This window comes from Nycticebus coucang, chromosome 20 (genome assembly GCF_027406575.1).
Source record: "Nycticebus coucang isolate mNycCou1 chromosome 20, mNycCou1.pri, whole genome shotgun sequence".
Classification (NCBI taxonomy): Eukaryota; Metazoa; Chordata; class Mammalia; order Primates; family Lorisidae; genus Nycticebus; species Nycticebus coucang.
This window is the reverse complement of record NC_069799.1, coordinates 43,357,926-43,363,138: the sequence shown is the minus strand read 5'-3', so window position 1 is coordinate 43,363,138 and position 5,213 is coordinate 43,357,926.

The following is a 5,213-nucleotide window of genomic DNA, read 5'->3' as shown; positions in this document are numbered from 1 at the left end:
CCTGCGCCCTTTCCCTCCTTCTCCCTCTCTTTCACTTGAATATACTTGTATTTTTCTCTCATGTGGGCATATAGTTGTTTTTCTGTTGGTTTTGTATGAGTCTTGAGTACATTGGATACTTGCTTTTTTATTCTTGTGATATTCCACTAAGAAGAATGTCCTTCAACTTCAGGTAAATACAAAAAATGTAAAATCTCTATTTTTTATGGCTGAATAGTATTGTATGGTATACATATGTCACAGTTTATTAATCCATTCATGGATTGATGGAAACTTGGGTTGCTTCCATGTCTTGGCAATTGTGAATTGAGCTGCAATAAACATTCTAGTGCAGATATCCTTGTGATAAAATAAAGTTTTTTCTTCTACCCAGAAGAAGAAAGGTATTTCTTCATACCTAATAATATGATTGCAGGATCAAATGGAAGGTCTTTTAGCTTTTTGAGGATTCTCCATACTTTCTCAATAGACTTGTCTACTCTTCAGCATACAGAAGCAGTAAGCTTTCCAATCATCTAAGGTCTAATATATTTTTCTATTCCATGTATTCTCATTCGGTTTTTATTGCAAAAGAGCCAATTCTTTCCTGAATTAAATTTTTTTGGTAATACTTCACTAAAGATCTGATAAAGGCAATATGTTCTCTGTAATAAACATTCTTTCCCAAGAGGTGTAGCATGCACATGGTCTGCTTTCCAATTTATAGCAGTCAGCACTTCTACCAGATGGCATGCTGTTTCAGTCTTTTTGCTCCTTTGCCTTTTGATACTCAAATGCAAGGCCAATGCCACTAGTTTCAGATTTATTAATTTAGTAAGGGTAACCTCAGTGCTGCAAAAATAGTGCCAACATCTCAATGCCTTAATATAACTTTATTTCTCTCCAGCCTAATAGTTTAGTAAGAGCCAATGAGGAAGTTCTTAACTATCCAGTCATTTAGTTACTCAGCCTCCTTACATCTACTGGCTCTACATCCCCTAAGGCTTTGGAGCCCTTCATTATATCTTCTTGACTACTTGTAGTGAAAGATTGAACAGGAGATTTTAAGGGCCATTATTGGATGGTTGGATAGGGGTGTGTGTGTATGTATGTACGTTAAGTCCCTTTTATATACCTGTTGGCCATTTGAATATTTACCTACATAGACTAGAAAAAAAAGGTCTACTTAGGTCATTCACCTATTTTAAAATCAGCTTATTTGTGTTTTGGTATTGAGTTGTTTGAGTTTATTATGTTTTGTTTTGATATTCATTCGTTAATCAAATATATAGTTTGCAAATATTTTCTCTCAACTCATAGATTGATTGCTTTTTCATTTTCTTGATCTTTCATTCTTTTTTTTTTATTGTTGGGGATTCATTGAGGATACAAGAAACCGGTTACACTGATTGCATTTGTTAGGTAAAGTCCCTCTTATAATCGTGTCTTGTCCCCAAAAGGTGTGGCACACACCAAGGCCCTACCCCTCTTCCTCCTTCCCTCTCTCCAAGGTCCCACTCCCCTTCCTCCTTCCCTCCCTCTGCTCTTCCTTTCTCCACCCCTCCCTCCTTCTTTCTCTCTCTGCTCTCCCCTCTCCCCACCCCCCCCATAACCTTAATTGTCATTAATTGTCCTCATATCAAAATTGAGTATATAGGATTCATGCTTCTCCATTCTTGTGATGCTTTACTAAGAATATCTTCTACTTCCATCCAGGTTAATACAAAGGATGTAAAGTCTCCATTTTCTTTAATAGTATTCCATAGTGTACATATACCACAGCTTATTAATCCATTCCTGGGTTGGTGGGTATTTAGGATGTTTCCACATTTTGGCGTTTGTAAATTGAGCTGCAATAAACAGTCTAGTACAAGTGTCCTTATGATAAAAGGATTTTTTTCCTTCTGGGTAGATGCCCAGTAATGGGATTGCAGGATCAAATGGAAGGTCTAGCTTGAGTGGTTGAGGTTTCTCTATACTTCCTTCCAAAAAAGGTTGTATTAGTTTGCAGTCCCACCAGCAGTGTAAAAGTGTTCCCTTTTCTCCACATCCACACCAGTATCTGCAGTTTTGAGATTTTGTGAGGTGGGCCATTCTCACTGGGGTTAGATGGTATCTCAGGTTGGTTTTGATTTGCATTTCTCTAATAATTAGGGATGATGAGCATTTTTTCATATGTTTGTAAGCCATTCCTCTATCTTCTTTAGAGAAGGTTCTATTCATTGTTGGCTTTTTTCATGTAGATTAATTTGAGTTCTCTATAGATTAAAGCTATCAAGCTTTTATCTGATTCAAAATGTGCAAATATCCTTTCCTGTTGTGTAGGTTTTCTGTTTGCTTTGGTTGTTGTCTCCTTAGCTGTCCAGAAGCTTTTCAGTTTAATGAAGTCCCATTTGTTTATTTTTGTTGTTGTTGCAATTGCCACAGCAGTCTTCTTCATGAAGTCTTTCCCCAGGCCAATATCTTCCAGTGATTTTCCTACGCTTTCTTTGAGGATGTTTATTGTTTCATGCCTTAAATTTAAGTCCTTTATCCACCTTGAATCAATTTTTGTGAATGGAGAAAGGTGTGGGTCCAGTTTCAGTCTTTTACATGTGGATATCCAGTTCTCCTAACACCATTTATTGAACAGGGAGTCTTTCCCCCAAGGTATGATCTTGTTAGGTTTATAGAAGATTAGGTGGTTGTAAGATGTTAGTTTCATTGCCTGGTTTTTCTATTCAATTCCAAATGTTTGTGTCTCTATTTTTGTGCCAGTACCATGCTGTCTTGACCACTATGGCTTTGTAGTACAGCCTAAAATATGGTATGGTGATGCCCCCAGCTTTATTTTTATTACCAAGAACTGCCTTAGTTATATGGGTTTTTTTCTGGTTCCACACAAAATGCAGAATCATTTTTTCCAAATCTTGAAAGTATGATGGTATTTTAATAGGAATGGCATTGAATAGGTAGATTGCTTTGGGAAGTGTAGACATTTTAACAATGTTGATTCTTCCCAGCCATGAGCATGGTATGTTCTTCCATTTGTTAATATCCTCTGCTATTTCCTTTCTTAGGATTTCATAATTTTCTTTTTTTTTTTTTTTGTAGAGACAGAGTCTCACTTTACCACCTTCAGTAGAGTGCCATGAAGTCACAGGACTCACAGCAACCTCTAGCTCTTGGGCTTCCATGATTCTCCTGCCTCAGCCTCCTGAGCAGCTGGGATTACAGGCACCTGCCACAACGCCCGGCTATTTTTTGGTTGCAGTTCAGCTGGGGCTGGGTTTGAACCCACCACCCTCGGTATATGGGGCCGGCGCCCTACTCACTGAGCCACAGGCTATAGAGGTCCTTCACCTCCTTTGTTAGGTATATTCCTAGGTATTTCATTTTCATTGAAACTATGGTGAAGGGAGTTGTGTCCTTAATTAACCTCTCATCTTGATTGTTATTGGCGTATACAAAGGCAACTGATTTGTGGACATTGATTTTATATCCTGAGACATTACTGTGTTTTTTGATGACTTCCGGGAGTCTTGTGGTTGAGTCTTTGGGGTTCTCTAAGTATAAGATCATGTCATCAGCAAAGAGAGAAAGTTTGACCTCCTCTGCTCCCATTTGGATTCCCTTTATTTCCTTGTTTTGCCTAATTGTATTGGCTAGAACTTCCAGCACTATGTTGAAAAGTAATGGTGACAGAGGACAACTTTGGTTCCAGTTCTAAGAGGAAAAGCTTTCAGTTTTACTCCATTCAATAAAATATTAGCTCTGGGTTTGCCATAGATAGCTTCAATCAGTTTCAGAAATGTGCCACTGATGCCTATACTCTTCAGTGTTCTAATTAGAAAAGGATGCTGGATTTTATCAAATGCTTTTTCTGCATCTATTGAGAGGATCGTATAGTCTTTATTTTTGCTTCTGTTAATATGGTGGATAATGTTTATGGACTTGTGTATGTTAAACCAGCCTTGCGTCCCTGGGATGAAACCTACTTAATCATGATGTATGACTTTTTTGATGATAAGATGTAATCTATTGGTTAGGATTTTGTTGAGAATTTTTGCATCTGTATTCATTAATGAAATTGGTCTGAAATTATCCTTTTTAGTTGGGTCTTTTCCTGGTTTTGGTATTAGAGTGATGTTTCCTTCATGGTACATGTTGGGGGAAGATTCCTTCCTCCTCGATTTTTTGGAATAATTTCTGCAGTATGGGAATAAGCTCTTCCTTAAAGGTTTGATAGAATTCTGGTGTGAAGACATCTGGACCAGGGCATTTTTTTGTTGGAAGCTTTTTTATTGTTTCTTTAATCTCAGTGCATGAAATTGGTCTGTTAAGAAGCTCTATTTCTTACTGGCTAAGTCTAGGGAGAGAGTGTGATTCCAAATATTGATCCATTTCCTTCACATTGTCAAATTTCTGGGCATAGAGTTTCTGGTAGTATTCAGAGATGATCTTTTGTATATCTGTGGCTTCAGTTGTTATTTCCCCTTTGTCATTTCTGATTGAGGTTACTAGAGATTTTACTTTTCTATTTCTAGTTAGTCTGGCCAAAGGTTTATCTATTTAATTTATTTCTTCAAAAACCCAACTCCTTGTTTCATTAATTTTCTGAATGATTCTTTTGTTTTCAATTTCATTGATCTCTGATTTAATTTTGGAGATTTCTTTTTTTCTACTGGGTTTAGGCTTAGATTGTTCTTCTTTTTCCAATTCCATAAGATGGCTTGTGAGTTTGTTGATTCACTTTCTTTCTGTTTTTTGAACGTAGGCATCTAAACTGATAAATTTTCCTCTCAAAACTGTTTTTCCAGTATTCCACAGGTTTTGGTAGCTTGTGTCATCATTGCTGTTATGCTCAAGGAAGTTAGTGATTTCCTGTTTTATTTCTTCATGCTCCCATCAGTCATTCAATAGAAGGTTGTTTAATTTCTGTGCTTTTGTGTGGGGTTGAATGTTTTTGTTGGAGTTGAGTTCCACCTTTAGTGCCTTGTGGTCTGAGAAGATACAAGGCAAAATTTCAATTCTTTTGATTCTGTTGATGTTTGTTTTGTGCCCTAGGATGTGATCAATTTTGGACAGTGTTCCATGGGGTGATGAGAAGAATGTATATATTCTTTATCTTTGGGATGGAGTGTTCTATACACATCTATCAAGCACAGTTGTTCTAGGGTATCATTTAAGTCCCATATATCTTTGTTTAATTTCTGTGCAGAGGATCTGTCCACCTGTGCAAGAGGAGTGTTAAA